Consider the following 19,549-nt stretch of genomic DNA (forward strand, 5'->3'; position numbering starts at 1 on the left):
CCACAGAGGTCCCCAGTGGACCCCAGGAAGGAGCCACCGGCAAAGAAGTTTAAGGCAGTGGCAACCTTTAATGCCACCAGCCTGTGATTGCCTCCAAATCTTTGCAAATGCAGACCCTCAAGTAGAAGATGGAAGATGTGAGTAACCACTTTCCTGGACATTCTAAGATGCGTTCAGCTTTGCCATTTGCTTATTTGTGAATGGACAGTCTGCTGGACAGTCTATGATATACTTGTGATAGGACTCATGCTCGCCATTGAATTGACCCCTGATTTTCAGAATCCTGACCTTCTTGAGGCCCCATTGCTCTGGTCATTGTTCCTCCTGGTCCTGTGATAAACAGCACTGCCACTTCTCCCCATTTGAATGAGAGCCAGTAGAAAGGCAGGATTGCATGGAGTCTGCATCGTCTAGACCTCAGTGAAAAAACTGTGGAAAACAACATAATGAACATATTATTTACAGATCTGGCTCCATCCTTGAACTATGAAGCTAATGTGCCTGGCTTCAGTCTAGATATGAAATCCCCACCCAACCCTTCCAGGTGAAGGACATCCTGGAGGATGTCCCATTCATCCATTCACACTACACATGGAGACATTGTTCTTTGACTGAGTCATGTGTGAGAACCCTCCCTCTGACACTATTCAGCTTGCCTCCATTATCCTTGACACTCTACAGAGATCAATTGCCTTGGCAGCATAGACTATTTAACCAGGAGGATGGAGGTATAGAGTCAGAAATTAGCAGCCCTCCAAACAGCCGTGCTCCTTGGAGGCATTTACCTCCCTTTATCCTCTCTCTGACTGCACACAGAATGAATAGCAGCCCCTGACCTAACTTGCTGGAATCTCAATGTTGTGAGACCCGTGAGTCAGGGAGCAAGCCTGCTGCCGTGTGGGCTTCACCACAGAGAGCAGAACACAACTGAGCTTTGTTCTTATCTAGTTGCCTCATGATTATTATGGTGTCCCTGTGAATGGCCAATTGTGCTGACCTTGAACTCCACCCATCCAAAAAGACACTCCTCCCACTTCAAGGTATTGTAGTTTGCAAATGACTGCATTTTATAGCAGAAAATACAATAATGATGCCTGTCACATTGCAGACTCACTCCACCACCTTCTACCCTCCCGTTGTCACCCACCGACCTTCCCCCATCACCCTAGACCCACACAATATAACCATTCCTCTACCCTCTATCACACTTGCACTTCCCTATAACCCATTGCGCCTATAACCATTACCTTCCACATGCCTTCTCTCCCCTCTGATCCTACACCTGTTACCATCCACATGCCCACCCTGACCCTGATCCCTGTTGTTATTGGGTGACCTGTTTCAACCAACATATAATGCAAGGGTGCTACATGCATTTCAGAATTTTAAAACCTGGCATCCAACAGCCATCAGAGTAACAGAGTCAAATTTTCCCTCTCAGGCAAAAATGTTTTCTATGACCACCCCACATTAAATTTTCAGCTACCTGACTATCAGCCTGCATCTGCCACCCATCCTATTTCACCCTCTTACTGTAACTGTTCCCTCCAGTACCCTCAGGTCAACCACAGGACCCCACTGTAGACAGCACTGTCACCACCCTTCAGGAACATCTCTCTGCCAACCATCCTGCCCAGAAATCGCCTATCACACCCAACCACAGGACTCTCAGACCCAATAAGCAAGGCCCTTCACTCCTTTCCATTTCCCTACATTTTTTCACTCCCTCCCTGACCCATTGATTCTGCCTTCCTTCCCTGACCAGCTTTGCTCCATACCTGGGCATTCTGTCGTCCTTCCCTGGACAGCATCTCTCCCTGCACTGGACAGTCTGCCTACCTTCGCTGGGCAGCTTCTCAATCTTTCCCACTTAACCCCATCTCAATCACAAGGTAGAGATTTGTGAGTAGTCCCCAAAACACCAAGGCAGCAACTATGCACTTCAAACTCACCGACAACATCAATCTCACCAGGTTCGCACCACTTACATGTTGTTGTAAATGTGAGCATTCAAATTTATGACTGGCTGGGTACTTAATATGGAGGGAGAACTTAAATTTTGCGAGGTGGCCTTTTAATGAACATCCATGACTTGCTAATGCATGCAAACGTGCTTCCCAATATTGTTCGTCAGGAAGCTCAACTCGCTTTTAAAGTCCCGAGACCATAATTGCAAAAGTTCATTCCACCGTCAGCCTCCTGCCGAGTTAAGTTTCCCCAGCTGCCCATAAGATTCTGCCCAGAGTTTCAATGAGATTGGTTGACCCACTGTGTTTACTGATGTCTGGATGGGTTGCAGAGAAATCTGTGGGATCAGTCTTGGATGTATTTGTCATTGATTGTGCAATGTACTGTGTTTGACTACAGTTTACCTGTTGATTCACATGTACCTTCTGAATATTAAAACATATTGTAAATTGTTTTACTTTTCTGACTTTGTATAGTAAAGTTTATTTTGTTTGTTCAAAATCCATGGCTTTATTCACTTAGCACGTCTTGGACCGCAAACCTTTCTACTTCAAACAAACGTTACTCATCCCTAATCAATCATACTAGACTGATACCATATCATACCAGACTATCAGTCATAACAGACTGATACTTAAATATCAGCTCTTGCTAGCGTTTCAGACAAAAAGGAAGGAAGGAAGGAAGGAAACAACAGTATAGACTTATCACATCCTGCAAAGTGTACCTTGAGGAACAGAGGAACATGTGTAGGGCATTCAGCCCCTCAAATCTTCCTGTCATTCAATTAAATCATAGTAGATGTGGACCTGAACTCTATTTTGCCATATTTGCTCAATGTTCCAGGATATCCAATTGTTCGTCAACTTGCAGGGGCAATTACAAAAAAGGTAAGGTTAAAGCCTTCTTTATCCGCCCTGTCAAACAATGTACTTCAAGTGGCTACATGGACAACTATTTAAAAATAAAGAGAGTTAAGAACGTTATCATATGATTAGACTGGTAATAGGATTTGTGATAACTGGAATTTTGCATATAAATTTTAATGAGAGTGATGCCTAGAATTCCAAATCCCAGCCATCGAAAACTTAATTGACCATAAAGTATTTGGAGCTACATTTATGTTTCAGAGCGAGGCATGTCGGAATAGGTTACAAAGTCAATAAATCTCTGCAAATGATTGAGGAATGACGGTTGAGATCCGAAAGATCAGAATAAATCTAGACCTATAATGTATTAGTGGTGTACCAGAATTCATGTGAAAATACGAACCAGTTAAAGATGGTGAAATAATATTCACGAGGTTGTAATGAGCCTGTAAGGATTTGAAGCCGTTCAATGACAAAGTTAAGGAATGGTTGGCAATTTTTGTTTGCATTTATTTCCTTCTCCTACCCTGCTCAAAGCAGATGTTTGGGTACTGCATCTGGAAATATTTCTGAGAGCAGGGCCAGCAGATATTATATCATAATGCCAGCTGTATTGGAAATGTTAGAAAACAGTTGTGAAGTTAGTCAGCTTTTTCGTAGTATTAGATATTGAAGGCCATGCGGCAGACAGCCAGATTAACAGTACAACATCATCTTTTTCTGGTTCCTTCACCATTGATACTAGACTGCTGATCTGCCAAAGTATTATTGCTTGATTGCACATCTGGCACTGGGGCAGTGAAAAGACTGTCGAAAGCCTTTTCTGCTTCCTGGTAGATGATCACCTTTGGTGTTCTCTCTCTGGATGGGGTAATTATCATGTTTACCAGGCGCCTGATGTTCGACGTTAGCTGTCTACCCTTAACAAAACCTGTCTGGTCCTCTGCAACCACCTCCGGTACGCAGTTCTCCAGTCGCCTGCCTGGGGTTTTGGCCAGTATTTTCAAGTCTACATTGAGCAGCGAAATGGGTATGTACGACCCACATTCTGTTGGGTCTTTATCCTTTTTGGGTATCAGCGAGAATGAGGCTGGGCCAGTGCCGTCACAAATATTTTGTAGAAGTCCGTCGGGAATCCATCAGGTCCCACCGATTTTGCTGTCTGCATGTAATTGATACTCTCCATGACTTCTCCCAGTTCTAAAGGTGCTTCCAACCCCCATTTCCTGTCGTACACATAACTGGCATGTCCAGTCCATCGAGGAACTGCTTCATCCCCAAATTCCCTTCAGGGAGCTCGGAGGTATACAGCACCCGGCAGAAGGCCTCAAATGCGTCATTGACCTTTTTCAGCTCATCTACTAGTTTAATCCGTGCTATTTCCCTCGTGGCTGCCAGCTTTCTCAGCTGGTGAGTCAGCAGGTGTCTGGCTTTGTCTCCGTGCTTGTACAGAGTCCCCCATGCCTGGTGGAGTTGGTGCACTGCTTTCCTCATGGAGAGCAGGTCAAAGCCCATTTGTAGCTTTTTCCTCTCCGCCAACTAGCTGTTGCCGAGCCACTCTCTCTTCCCTGTCTTTTTGTGCTTTGTAGGCAATAATTTCACCCCTCATACAGCCTTCAGCACCTCCCAGAGCGTGAAGGGTAAGACATCCCTATTCCGGTTGTTAGTAATATACTTGTCTAGGGCCTACGATATTTTGTCGCAGAAAGTCTGGTTACGAGGAGGGTTGTGTCCAACCTCCATGGAGGGCATTGAGCATGGCCCATTTCCAACCTCACATCCAAGTAGTGTGGAGCGTGGTTGAGGATTATGATCGTGGAGTATTTCCGCTCTTACTATCCCTGGAAGCACCGATTTCCCCACGACAAAGAAGTCAATCGGGGTGCATATGTTGTGTATCTGGGAGAAGAAAGAGAACTCCTTCTACCCTGGGTGAGTGAACCGCCATGGGTCTGCTGCCCCTAGCTGCTCCATGAATATGCCAAGTTCTCTTGCCATATTAGAGGTCCTCCCCGTTTTGGGGTTCAATCAGTTTGCCCGTGGGTCCTGTACACAGTTAAAATCAGTGTGTGTCAATGTCGGGGATTTGCGCCATGGCCTCCTTTATAAATTCTGTGTCATCCCAGTTAGGGTGCATACACGTTAACCAGGACCACTGGTCCGCAGTCCAGAACACCGTTGACCATGACGTACCGTCCCCCTTGGTCCGTAGCCGTCTTCATAGCAGTAAATATCGTCCTCTTATTTAACAGTATCGCCACTTCCCATAGCAGGAATGGTAGGTCTGTCCCATCCAGCCCTTCCTCACCTGCAATCGATCCTTCTTCCTCAGGTGAGTTTCTCGGAGGAAGACTTTGTCGGCTTTCATTCTTTTCAGGTCGGTGAAGACTCTGGATCTTTTCACTGGGCCGTTGAGTCACCTGACATTCCAGGTGACTATTCTGATACCCACCTGGCTGGGGTGACAGGTGGGCTCTGTCTATTTTTGGCGGGTTGGGGAAGCCAGGTTTCCCAGCATCTGGGCCACATAATCCGTGGGGTCCCTACCTTCGATCCCTTCCAGCAGGCCCACTATCCTTAAGTTCTGGCGCCATGACCGGCTCTCTTGGTCCTCTATGTTCCCTTTCAGGTTTCCCTGCATCACGACCAACCTCACTATTTCTGTCTCTAGGGCTGCGATCCGGTCGCTCTGATCTGTTGAGGCTTTTTCTAGTTCCTTGATGGTGATCGCTGGGCCTCCAGTCACCTCTCTGAATTGTCCAGGGCCACCTGCATGGTGGCCAGGGCCTCCGTAACTGCCACCTTGACCGCAGCTTGAATGTCGGTCTTAATCTCTTCCCTGAGCTCCCTTAGTTCCCTGGAGAGGAACTTCTTCTATCCACCCTCCGGTGCGTGCGCGGGAGCCCCATGTCTTTTTCATTCTGATGTGGCCAGCATTCCGTCGCCTTGTGCGTCCACCAACTGGACTATCTGTTTTTTTTCCTGGTTTCTGTTGCTTTTTTGTCCCTTTATGGCCTCTGGAGCCACTGTTGCTCGACATTTTCTCTTGTTTTAGCTGGCTGTTATAAGTAAAAGAGTCTATTTTAGGGTTCTCCGGAGGAGAGCCACCTGATATGTAACTACTCAACACATCCCCGTAATAGAAGCGTTAAAACATAATCATGACCAGCCTTGATTTTATTGAATTGTGGAGCAGGCTTGAAGGGTTGAATGGCCTATTCCTACTACTAAGCTCTACACTCCCGTGGCAAAACACATGTATCAAATCTCACCACGATTAACTGATACCATGGGCGGGATTCTCCGACTACCCGCCGGGTCGGAGAATCGCCGGGGGGGGGGGTGAATCCCGCCCCCGCCGGCTGCCGAATTCTCCGGCACCAGGGATTTGGCGGGGCCGGGAATCGCGCCATGCCGGTTGGCCACTGCTGATAGCGCCCCCCCCCCCCCCCGCCCCCCCCCCCCCCAACGATTCTCCAGCCCGTTTTTTTTTTTTGCCGGTCCCGCTGGCGTAAATTAGAGTAGGTCCTTGCCGGCGGGACTTGCTGGCGCGGGTGGCCTCCGAGGTTCTCAGGGAAGCGCAGGGGGATCTGGCCCCAGGAGGTGCCCCCAAGGTGGCAAGCCTGCGTTCGGGGCCCACCGATCCGCAGGCGGGCCTGTTCCGTGAGGGCACTCTATTCTTCCGCACCAGCGGCTGTAGTGGTCCGCCATTGCCGGTGCGGAGATGAAGCCCTCTACACATGCGCTGGGATGACGCCGGCATATACTGGCACTCCCACGCATGCGCCAACTTGCGCCAGCCGGTGAAGGCCCTTCGGCGCTGGTTGGCGTGGCGCCAAGCCCTTCCCCGTTGGCCAGCGCGGCGCAAAACACTCCGGGGCCGGCCTAGCCCCTGAAGGTGTAGAGGATTCCGCACCTACCGATGTGGTTCACGCCACTCTTTCCACCGGAGTTGCCCGCCCCACCGATTATGGCAGAATCCCGCCCGATAAAACTATTGATATAAATACTATGGGTGCAATCTAACCAAATTGCAACATAGTCCCGTGATGTGCGTGTTTAGCCTGGTGTTTCCCGGCACTCACAGGACCAAGAAACACCACGCTATCTTTCGGGATTTTTTTGCCATTCCGGACCTCAGCTGGGAACGTCTCATGGAGGCCACACTTATTCGCGTTTCATGCACTGAGGAGATCCACTCACCGGAACTCCTCAGCGCGGGGAGAGATCGGGACACCATTTTAAAATGGCATCCCAATCTCTTGTCCCCCCCCCCTCAACATGAGCCCCAAACCTCCAGAAAGCATCAACTCACCTATAAAGGGGTCATCATTACATATCCGAGTGAGGCTAGCTGTCTTGCTCCAATATGCAGATTCGCCAGATACTGATCCCATCCACAATGGGTGTGATTCAGATCGCAATGTCTCGCAAGATCTCATTAGATCATGTGGTCGGTAGATCACATCCTATAGCCATTTTAAATTGACCCACTATTAAATCTGATGGATAAGCTGAAAGCGCAAAAGCTAAAATCTTCGTGAAAACTATTTCCACCTCCATGAGATGTAATAGGTTTTGATTATAATTTCTTTAAAAGTCTTGTAATATAATAATTCCACAATTGTGATGTCAATAAAAGGTATATACTAAAATATTAAAAATGTTGCAATAAGATGCAATGCACTAAACATCTTCAGACAAAGTAGATAAAGGATAGTACGAGATACGTGAGTGTAAAGAGAACTTACAGATCAGGTGGTAATATAAGATGTTACAAGATTTCAGGCTCATTAGAAAAGGATGACTGGCTCATAATGTCATTTATTAAGACATATTGTGATGTCGCGCATACAAAACAAAATGTGCTAACACTAATTTGGCCATGAAAATAAATAACATTGTGTCATGATATTCTTGTGCTGTGATTTTGCAGTAATTAATTGATTGTTGCTCGATAAAGTCACAACTCTGATTTTGTCAGTCTAGAATTCACTACACAGAAACTGCAATAAGCATTGGATCTCTCAACTATAATTCCCAATGGTTGCAAAAGACGATCAAAGAAAGTGATCAATATGTTGGAACAGTTCAGCGCTGTAATGGTGCCTGCTTGCTTCTGGGTTCAGTAGTGCCTTCTTTTGTAACTATGTGTCCCTTTCACATCGCAAAGTATCCTCAACAGGGCAATCATATATTTCTTACATGAAACACAACAGGCACCATTTTGATGAAGGTGTTATCCCAGGCCCCGAACAGGCGCCGGAATGTGGCGACTAGGGGCTTTTCACAGTAACTTCATTGAAGCCTACTCGTGACAATAAGCGATTTTCATTTCAAAAGGAAGATTATAATGTTTATCAGTGTACAACGATGATTTTGCCATTTTGGAGGTCAATGCTCCAGCCAATGCCCTGTTTTAACCTTGCTCAGCTGACAATATGTTGAACAGCAGGAAGGACCCCACTAGCACCATTCAAAAGGATCAATTGACAGGTTAGTTCCTGACCTATCTCTTCTCGTTATTGCTTTAATTCTACACATTTTTGATTGATTAAAGTATCAAAATTCTACATGAAGAGATGTGTTGATGCTGAAGGACTTTTTACTGACCTCAAGGATTCTGTCCAAATCAGTTGCTGCTGGACATAGGATCACATCCTCCTCCAGGAATAGACATGAAAGGGAGAATGCAGAGTAAGACAAGCTGCTAGAAGAAGGAGGTGGGAGAAACCTCTTATCAGAAGGCCATATCTACCCAGGATGATCAGAGGGCATTTTTCCACCACCTGTACCTTAATGATAATCAATATGTAAGATATCACGACTCCAACGAGGAGATCCTCATTGAAATCTAACACCTGCTGCAACTACAGCTGGAACCTCAGAGCGGAGCAAGGATCTCATTGTCAGTGACTGTGAAGGTGATCCTAGCAATGGATTTTTATGTACCTGGCTTCTTCCAGATTGGTGCTGGGATAGAAAAAGGATCTCACAGTCTGTCATTCATTGTTTCCTAGTGGAATTCACTGAAGCTCTTTGGTGAGAAACAGTTAACTACTTCATTTCCTCTTGTCGGAGACAAGTAGACAAATGGACACAAGAATTTGAAAGGTTTGCAGGCATCACCATCATACTGGGTGAAATTGACTGCAGTCACATTTTTGTGGACACTGCACATTATCTCTGCCATGTACCAAAATCAAAAAGGATTCTATTTCCATAACGCCCAGCTGGTGTATAACCATGAACAATGCATTACGCAGGTCAAGTCTGAGATCCTTGGAGCAGCCATGATGCTTTCATTCTGAGCCAATCTGCTAAGTCACCTACGTTTCAACCACCATGGCAAACCAAAGAACAGTTATTGAGTATCTGGATTCAGCATGGTTTATACTTCCAGGATTCTCCACCCATGCATAGTTCACCACATGCAAGTACAATGAGAGCCATGCTATATAAGATATGTGATGGAGCAGGACAGGCGTGAGCTGAAGATACTATTCTGCTGCCTGAACAGCTCTGGACGAGCTCTGCAGTACTCAACTGAGTGAGGAACAAGATTTGCGGTGATCTGTTGCACACTGCACAACTTGCCGTCATGAACAGCCCTTGCAACCAGCTACTGGGGGAGAATCTGAGAAGCAGAAGCATGAGGTACCAGGGATCCTATGGATGAGAGTAGAAGATAGAAGAAGAATATAAGAGGAGGAGATGAAAAAGCAGGAAGAGATAATGAAGGCAGTAACCTGTTCTACCTAGGCTGTACAGAAAGAGTCGATTCTTGTGTGATACCAGTTATTCAAACCCAATTTCCGATTTGCCTACAATTCTACACTCATCTTTCCTCTGTCATGGACCAATTCATTGTCCTCTTGGCCATCTTACATAAGTAAAAACCAACCCAAAATTATCATTCCAAACCAAATTCATAAGTCGAATTATGGCATTTTGCATTCAAGTTTGCACACCCTCAGTGCCTCCCTTCCATGAGTCTTTGTCCTATTGCTACTATGCTGTACTACCCCAGTGACTGCTGCATGGCTGGTAATGGGTTGCTGACTTTCCGTGGAGGAGATTACAGTTAGCTTGTGGCACGGCGACAAGCAACTCTGGACCTGACTTCAGACTGCACTATCTCAGCAGAGACAGCAGCAGTTCAGGTTGGCTGGCTGACAGGCAATGAGCATTGCTGGAGTGACAGGAATGGGAGCATAAATGTTATTCAGCTTAGTGCTCCATGGAAACACATCAACTCCCCCGGGGGATCAATAATCCTAGTAATCTGTTCGATGACAGATTGCTGAACAGCTGTGACACTCCAGAAGCCCCTTTGCACAATGGTATGCACAACCATAATGGCAGCAATCTGGGCAGCTAACTGACCCTAAATAACAGCAGTCTGAACTTCCACTGCAGCATTCAGACTTTTGATAGAAGCTGCTTGTATCGGCAATGGAAGGTCAGACACCATGGCCATGTCTACAAATGGATTGACGGAGTTGGCCACCACTTCCATGCTTGCAAAGATGGGATACAGACTCATCTAAAGTTCAGTTCAAAATTCTTCCCTGCTCCTTTCTGGTAGAATTCCCAATGCACCAAGTATTTTATTGTACACATCCATCAGCCTTCTCCTATAGCCTGGCCCATCAAAGCCCTCATCAGAGATTTCTGCAGCCCTCCAGTGTGCTACCAACTGTCATATCCATGCCCCATGACCTGGCTGCAGAAAATTGTGCACAAGCAGATCCCATCTCTAACCTATCCTGTAAGTTATATGTCAATATGAGCTGGTAGCTATGAGTGTGAAATCATGTGATATATTTTTTAAAAAATCATTCTTCTCTTGCTCTTTCTCCACTAGCTGGACAGGTTGAACTTCTTGGATATCTGAAGAGAAAACGTCTTCTCCATTTCTATGGTTGCTGTAACATCAGAATCAATGCACAGCTCAGCCATTCTGACCCATGCCAAGATCTTGTTCACTTAAAATCCTGCCTTTGGCAAATCCGGTGACTGATGTCGCCCACCCTCTCTGATTAGTCAGTGAGGTAGGATGCAAAAGCCCTGTCCATCACAATTTGGGTTGATGGACCTATATTGATTTGATACAGAGTTAGTCTCGAAAATTCCACCCTAGAACTTATTGTCAGTTTAAGAGAGTAATGGCAATGAACTAAACTAAATTGTTGGCGGGGGGCAGAAGTGCAGCTGCATGGAAAATTAGAAAATTAACATTAAAGGAGAAGTTAGGAGTGCAGGTTAGTGATGAGGTGGATTGTTACTGATGTGTTGGGCAGGCTGGGTCTATGTGGACAGCGTTTGATGCAGTGTAGAGAGAGACAGACTTCCAACACTTGATGATGTGCAACACAATTTTATTTAACGTCTAACTATTTTATATGTTCACCTGTGGGTTGACACTATGCTGACTTGACTGGAGACCTGAAGCCTGACCAGACTTACTGACTACCACATGGTGTTTGCACTGGCTATGCTCACAAGCTCTGACTGTCTCAGTGGCCGAGGGAGCAGGAAAACTGGTGCCCTCTGGCTTTATAGTGGTCGTGTACTGTCTGGTGATTGGCTGCTCTGTTCTGTGTGCTTACTGGTCATCCTGTGTGTCAATCACTGCCTGTCTGCACTCCATTATATACATAAATGTATATTATAACAGTTACCAGAAAATAAAAGGAAGGAACAGAACAAGTGAATGTTATCTTGCGGCAAGGAATCATACAAGAGTAAGGAAATTTAATAATAGAACAAACCTTGTATCAGAATGCACAAAGCATTCAGAATAAAATTAATGAGTTAATACCACAAATAAAGACAAAGGAGTGTGATGTGGTGGTGAATATTGAGACATGGTTACATGGAGCCCATATCTGGAAGTTGAATATCCAAGGGTACTCAATGTTTTGAAAGGATAGACAGGAAGGAAAATAAGATGGTGTAGCTTTGCTAGTAAAGGAAGGGATCAGTGCTGTAATGAAAAATTATATAGGCACTGGAGATCAAGATGTGAAATCAGTCTGGGTAGAAATAAGAAATTGCAATGGAAAGAAGTCCTTGGTGGGAATAACCTATAGATCCCCAACCAATAGTTCCGCAGTGGAGCACAATACACACCGGAAAATACTGTGGTTTCCTCCCACAAGTCCAGAAAGACGTGTTTGTTAGGTGAATTGGACATTCTGAGTTCTCCCTCGGTGTACCCAAACAGGCGCTGGAGTGTGGTGACTCGGGGATTTTCACAGTAACTTCATTGCAGTGTTAATATAAGCCTACTTGTGACACTAATAAAGATTACTATAAAAGGGAAGAGAGTAGCTACAATGAATAATAATGTGAGTTAATAGTGGGGAAAACAGAAATGGTAGAGATGCTCAATCAATATTTGCCTAATTTTTTACAGTGGATGACACAAGTACCATCCCAATAATAACAGGTAATTCAGAGGTAATAGCAAGGGAGGGACTTAGAACAATCATCATCAATAGGGAAAAAAGTACACAACAAAATATTGGGATTGAAGGCAGATAAGTTCCCAGGGCCTGCTGAAAATGAAAAAATGAAGATTGCTTATTGTCACAAGTAGGCTTCAAATGAAGTTACTGTGAAAGGCCCCTAGTCGCCACATTCCGGCGCCTGTTCGCCTACATCTTAAAGAAAGTGACAGCAGAGATAGTGGGTCGATTGGTTATAGTACTCCAAAATTTCCTGGATACGGGAAAGGTTCCAGTGGATTCAGCGCCGGCCCTAGGGTTGCTGGCGCCCCGGGCAAGCTGAACTTCGGCGCCCTTGGGGGGGGGGGGCCGTGGGGGGGGGGGGGGGGGGGCGTGGGGGGGCGGGGCCGAGAGGGGGGGGGGTGAGAGGGGGGCGGGGCCGAGAGGGGGCGGACCCGGGGGGGGGGCGGACCCGGGGGGAGGGCGGGGGGAGCGGACCCGAGGGGGGGGGCGGACCCGAGGGGGGGCGGGGCCGAGGGGGGGGCGGACCCGAGGGGGGGGCGGACCCGAGGGGGGGGCGGGGCGGGCGGACCCGAGGGGGGACGGGGCGGGCGGACCCGAGGGGGGGGCGGGGCGGGCGGACCCGAAGGGGGGGGCGGGGCGGGCGGACCCGAGGGGGGGGGAGCGGGGCGAGCGGGGGGAGCGGACCGAGCGGGGGGGCGGACCGAGGGGACGGACCGGGGGGGGCCGTCCTGGGGGAGTGCGGCCACACTGGGGGAGTGCGGCCACCGCGCATGCGCTGGTTGGCGCCGGCCCAACTGCGCATGCGCGGGACCCGAGTCTGGCGCCCCCTAGCACATGGCGCCCCGGGCGACAGCCCGAGTTGCCGGTGCCTTGAGCCGGCCCTGAGTGGATTGGAAAAATGCTAATGTAAAGCCTTATTCAAAAAGGAAGGGAGACAGAAAGTAGGAAACAATAGACCAGTTAGTGTAACACCTGATGCTGGGAAATTGTTAAAATCCATTATTAAGGAGGTAATATAAGGACATTTGGAAAGTCAAAACGCAATCAATTCAGAGTCAGCATGGTGTTATCAAGGGCAAATTGTGTCTCACTAGTTTGCTCGAGTTCTTCAAAGACCCACTATCTCTGCTGTCACTTTCTTTAAGATGTAGGCAAGCCAAGTAAGTGGATAATGGGGATTCTGTAGATGTATTATATTTGGACCTTCAGAAGGCAGGTGATAAGGTGCAGACATAAAAGTTTAATACACAAGGTAAAAACACATGGAGTTAAGAGAAATTTATTAGCTTGGAGACAGGACTGGGTAACCAGCAGAAGGCAGAGAGTTGGGTCTCAATGGGTCTCTTTCTGTTTGGCAAAATGTGGGGAGTCACAGGGTTTGATCCTCAGGCCCCAACTATTTCTAATCTACATTGACTCAGATGCAGGGATAAAATGTACTACAGCCAAATTTGCAAATGACAACTAAAATAGATGGATAGTAAGTTGATTTGAGGAAATAAGAAATTTACAAATGGATATGGATATGTTAGGTGAGTGGGCAAAAGATTGGCAGATGGAATTTAACGTGGCTAAGTGTGAGGTTAACCATTTTGGTTCGAAAATTAGAAAGGCAATTTATTATCTAAATGGAGAGTAACGTCAGAGTGCTTTGGTGCAGAAGGGTCTGAGTATCCTTCTGCATTAATAGCATCAAACTAGCATGCAGGTACAGCAGGTAATAAGGAAGCCAAATGGAATTTTGGCATTTATGGTTAAAAGAATAGAGGATAAAGGTAGGGAAGTGTTGCTGCATCTGTACAAGGCATTGGTGTGACTGCACCTGGATGACTGTGTGCAGTTTTGGTCCGTCTATTTTATGAGGGATGTAGTTGCATTAGAGGTAGTTCAGTGGAGATTCACGAGGTTGTTTCCAGAGATGAGTGGTTGAGCAGTTCAGGCCTTTACTCTCTGGAATTTAGCAAAATGAGAGATCTAGTTGAGGTATATAGATGATGAAAGATATTGACAAAGTAGACGTAGACCATATGTTTCTTCTTGTGAGGCAATCTAGAATGAGAGATCATAATTGTTGGACATAGAGTACCAGATTTAAAACAGAGATGAGGAGAAATTACTACTCTCAAAGGGGCACATATCTGTAGAATTCACTACCCCAGAGGACGGTGGTTGCAGGGATATTGGGCACAATTTTGAGGCCGCGTTGTACTCGATCCAGGGAGAGGCCCCTTGTGGGCTTCCTGGCAGCTTTTATGCCTCTCAGGATCATGAGGCGTCGGAATCTGAATCCCGCCCAAAGGCGACGTGACCAAACGGTACACTTCTAAGTAGGATTTAACCCTACTTAGGTGAATTCATCTGATATCTATTGGCCTCCCGTGATCTACCAGCCTCCCCAGCAAGGCGGCATCCGGGCACCATTCAGTCTGGTCCTTGCAAAACGTGGACCAGATGGAACAGCACCCGGCAGGTCTCCCAGGCCAGCGGAGGTCCCTGGTGGTCAGGCATAGGGCACCTTGTCACTGCCATATTAAATGGTGGAGAAGGCTCAAAGGGCTGAATTGACTACTTCGGCTCGTAGTTCTGATGTTCTTTTGAATACTGAGCGTTTCACGATTAAATTCCAGGTCAATTTCTCATTATGTGGCTTGGTGTCAAATATTGTTTGATATTGCTCATGTGAAGTGCCTTGGGATAATTTTATTACATTAAAGGCTCTATATGAATCAACATTGTTACAAAACATTGACAATAAGCAGCTTCTGTGTGAGAGTTAATAATGGAAGACCAAGTCAAGAATAGAAAGAGTTAATCATTGCACAGCTGCCTGGTACATGATTATTTCCAACATTTTCCTTTCACTACTCTAACATTAACCCTCTGGCACATTGGTTGTTCTTCAAGAGACTTTGTAATAAAGGAGAACACTCTTGGGAAAAATCAATGCCATTTTCTATAGAACTAGGCTGTGGCAACTGATTTTAAATATTAATTAATGGTTGAAAGAAGCATAGATTAGAGAATTTACAGTGCAGAAGGAGGCCTTTCAGCCCATCAGGTCTGCACTGGCCCTAGCATGGCAATTATTTCCTGATCTTGATCTCATCCGGAGATATGCATTGACCTAGGTCATTTTACTCTTTCTTTAGATACACTAATCAAATATATTAGCCAGATTTTTTTTGAGTTTGAAGAATGTTTCCATTTTTTGATATTGACTGATATGCCTGCAGAAGGATCAAATGAAAATGTAAATGAGTACAGAATTACAATTAAAGTACTTTGTGCCCATGTAGAACAGTTCGTAGGTCTTCAACATTTTGGACTGACTGAAACAATACTTTATAAATACCAATGCAACAAAACTTGGCTGCGTAATACTCTTATTAACACTCTTATTTCTGGTGCTTCAACGCAATGACTGGTCCAAATGTTGCACCACACTGTGTGCGCAATCATCTGGTTTGGGCCTCTCCAGCTGCGACTAGAAATGGGGGCATAAAAATACTGCGGATGTTGGAAATCTGAATAAAAATAAGAAAATGTTGGATAAACCCAGCAGGTCTGGCAGCATCTGAAGAGAAAGAAACAGAGGGCTGATCGTACGGCCTCATATGGCCTGACCTGACACGCGACAAGGCCGTTAAATCTCACAAGATTTGGAATGCTCGGTATGACTCATGAGATCTCACTAGACTTTGTGATCTGGAACTCGCCCTCACTGGGTGGTATTCAGGTTTAAATATGTCTGCGTCATAGTCTTCCAAAGCCTGGGATCGAACACTTCAGCTGGGAACCAGCACCATGGCGCTCTTTAACACTGGCCCACACAAACAGTGACCAGGCATAATACACCTGGGGAGTACCATGCTATCGGAGACCCTGGATGGTCGGGCTCTGAGCAGTATGGTACCCAGGCATATTGGCACTGCCACCTGGGCACCCTGGCAGTGCACCTCTGGCGCTTTCAGGGTGTTTGGGTGGCATTGCCAGGTTTGCAGTGCCCAGGTGCTTGGCATCAGTTTGCCCATGCCAGGGATTGGGCACAGGGGAGCCCTGCCCTTTTAATGTGGGGTGAGGGGAACACGCAGACACCCTAACAAGTAAGTTGGGGCATTGGGGGATGACATTTAAAAATGGCGCCTCAATCTCTTCCTGTACGGACAGTCAATGCAGCAAATGAAGGTAAGCACGGCCTGGGAGGATGGTGTGGGGTGGGGGAGCGTTTGGTGGTGGGGTCGTTCCCTCCTTGCTGAGGCCAGAAAAAGGAGTCCCGTTTGATAGCAGGGTCATTCTAGGCACCAAACACCCCTAAAAGTGCCCAAAATGGGACTCTTTATTCCCCGTTAAATCGCGCTCACAGTTAATGTGAATGTGTCAAGTCTGTATGACACTTTTACTGAAGGGTCATACAGTCTCAAAACGTTAAATGTGTTTCTCTCTCCACAGATGCTCCCAAAACTGTTGCCCTTTTAACTAGGCTGTTAGCACAGGCATTGAAGGCACTAACTGGAAGAACGCAAAGTCGGCAGACTGTGATGTCAGTCAGAGTTCAATACTAATTTGAGTCTATTAGTGCCCTTTTCGACCTCAATGCTCTTAACCAGGGCATATGCATTCAACAGAGGAGGCATCCCACACCAGTGCTATTTAAAAGGATCATCAACCACTTTCAGGCAAGTTGGAGATTGATTTCCAATAAAGCTGCTCTTGTTGAGTTAAGAGAACTGTTTGGTGGTGTGCACGACTATTTAAACTTGGTAAAGCTTATGTCAAGTTTGCATGTGGGAAGTTTTTGCTTATCTCTTCAAGGGTTCTTGCAGATTATTTGCTTCTAGTCTTGAGTGTTGTCTTTATTTCCCTAGGCCTTCAAGGAGAATGAACAGAGGCATCACGGTGGAAAACAAATTGCTGGAAAAGGAAAGAGGAGAGAGAGAAGAGCCCTCAGCAAGAGACCATATCAACCATAACTCTACAAGGAACAATTCTTCTACTTCACCCTAAGCTAGGAAAGGTTTCTGCAATGTCTCTGTTTCATGAAGCAGGTGCTCACTATAATCTGTTTTGCAGGCAGACCTGCAGCCTAAAAGCAAGATAAGCAGGGTATTTCTGTAGCCAGAACCTCTTCACATCAGGCTGAATCCAAGCTAGAGCAGGAATATTGTCAACATGCTGTTGTTCAATATTCACTATTGTACAAGGGAGATTGATGACTAATGTTGCGTACGCAAAGAGAGGCAGGCCTGGACTTTCCAAGAACCATGGAGACCCTTGCATGACACAAAATGGTGCCTGAACCCAGGATCTGGAAGCCCTGCCCCATTTCCAACAGATGAGAATTTTGCTGATGAAGACAAAAGGATGGGAATGTGATTCATACATATGGGAAACTCATAAGACCATAAGATATAAGAGAAGAAGTAGACCATTTTCCCCACCAAATCTGCTCCATCATATGACTGTCCTGATGTGATAATCCTCAACTCCACTTTCTCATCTTATCATCATAACCCTTGATGACCTCACTGACTCCCTTACAAACATTGACCACATCAAAGAGAGGTACGTGCAGTGAAACCACAGGATAGAGTGATTGGAATTCAATGAGTGTTTGGAATGCAGTTACCTCATTTTGATGTGATCAATGTTTGTAAATATTGAGGTTTCATCATTTAGGCCACTGAACGGTGAAAGGAGGTGAATGAATCAAAGCTGCAGATGGTTTGTAGAAGCTGTCATTCACTGACCACTGCTCGAAAGCTACGGAGTTAACAGGTCTGTTGGAATCAGATGCAGGTCACAGCTGCTCTACCTCCAGGAATGGACAAGTGGCGTGGTAGCATAAGTGTTCCAGGTTAAATTCTTCTCACTGCCCCTGTAGGACTGCTCTCTTGCTTCCACACATGAGTCTCATTCTGGGAAGAATGGGGGGTCTATGTGTGTGTGTGTGTGTGTGTGGGGGGGGGGGGGTAGTCTGTGGGATGTCCCTCTAGGTAGGGGGTCCCTGGGAGATACCACGAGGCAGGGGGTCACTGGGGGCAGTCCCTCAAGACAGGGAGGTCCTTGGGGGGTCCCCTATTACAGGTGTGCCTGTGGGGCTCTCCCTAAGACAGGGGTCTCTGAGAGGATCCCCCTATCACAGGACTCCCTGTGGAGGGGTCTCCCGATTCAGGGGTCTATGTGGGACGGTGGTTTCCCAATCACAGGGGTCACTGTTTGGGGCATTCCTACTACAGGGATCACTGTAGGGGGTCCGCCTATCACAGAGGTCCCTGTGCGGAGTCCCCTATTACATGGGCCACTGTGGGGGGTCCTCCTGTTACAGGGTACCTGCGGGGAGGGTGTGGGGGGATCTGGGAGGGGAGGTGTGGGCAGGCAATGCATTGTTCGGGGGGGCATGGCTTTCAGATGGACTCGGATGGTCTTGACCTTTGTGGTGGGTGTCCGCAGTGGAGGCCTTGACGGCTAAGGTTTCAGACATGGGTCAACATTTCCAAGACCTGGGGCAATCTGTGTTGGCTGTGGCCAAAGCAAAGGAAAATGCGGCCCCTAACACCCCAACAAATGGGTCATCTATCCCCCGTACCCCACCTCATAAGAACAGGGCACCCTCTGGGGCAAATCCATGGCATGGGCATGAGGCCATCTGCGCACATCCAATCTCTTCCTGTACGGACAGTCAATACAAGAAATGAAGGTATGCGCGGCGTGGGAGGGTGGGGGGGGGGGGGGGGGGGGGGGTGGTAGGAGTTGGGGGTAGTTTGACGTTGGGGTCGTTCCTTCCTTGCTGAGGCCAGAAAAAGGAGTCCCTTTTGATAGCAGGGTCATTCTCTGCGCCAAACACTCCTAAAAGTGCCCAAAATAGGACTCTTTTCTCCCCATTAAATCGCGCTCGCAGGGGATGCCACCAGGACATCCTAGCACTGCCACTTTACCTAGGTGGCCCTGCCAGTGTGCTAGGCTTGCAGTGCCATAGTGGCCCGGTGGCACTATGGTGCCTTGGTATGCCCAGAGCCTGACCACTCACGAGCCCTAATCAGCTGGCAGAACCCCTAAATGCCAATATGCCTGGTCCACGGTCGTGGTCTCCTAGGTGAGGCTGTTAGATCCCGGGTAGATATGCCGTAGATTAATTGCTCACTTGAAAATGCAAATCTGGGTCCCGACTTCAAAGGCAGAATCCAGGTCGCGCGCCTGACGAGATCTCGTTGGATTTCGTGAGGCATGGCGAGGCTG

This window comes from Scyliorhinus canicula, chromosome 14 (genome assembly GCF_902713615.1).
Source record: "Scyliorhinus canicula chromosome 14, sScyCan1.1, whole genome shotgun sequence".
Classification (NCBI taxonomy): domain Eukaryota; kingdom Metazoa; phylum Chordata; class Chondrichthyes; order Carcharhiniformes; family Scyliorhinidae; genus Scyliorhinus; species Scyliorhinus canicula.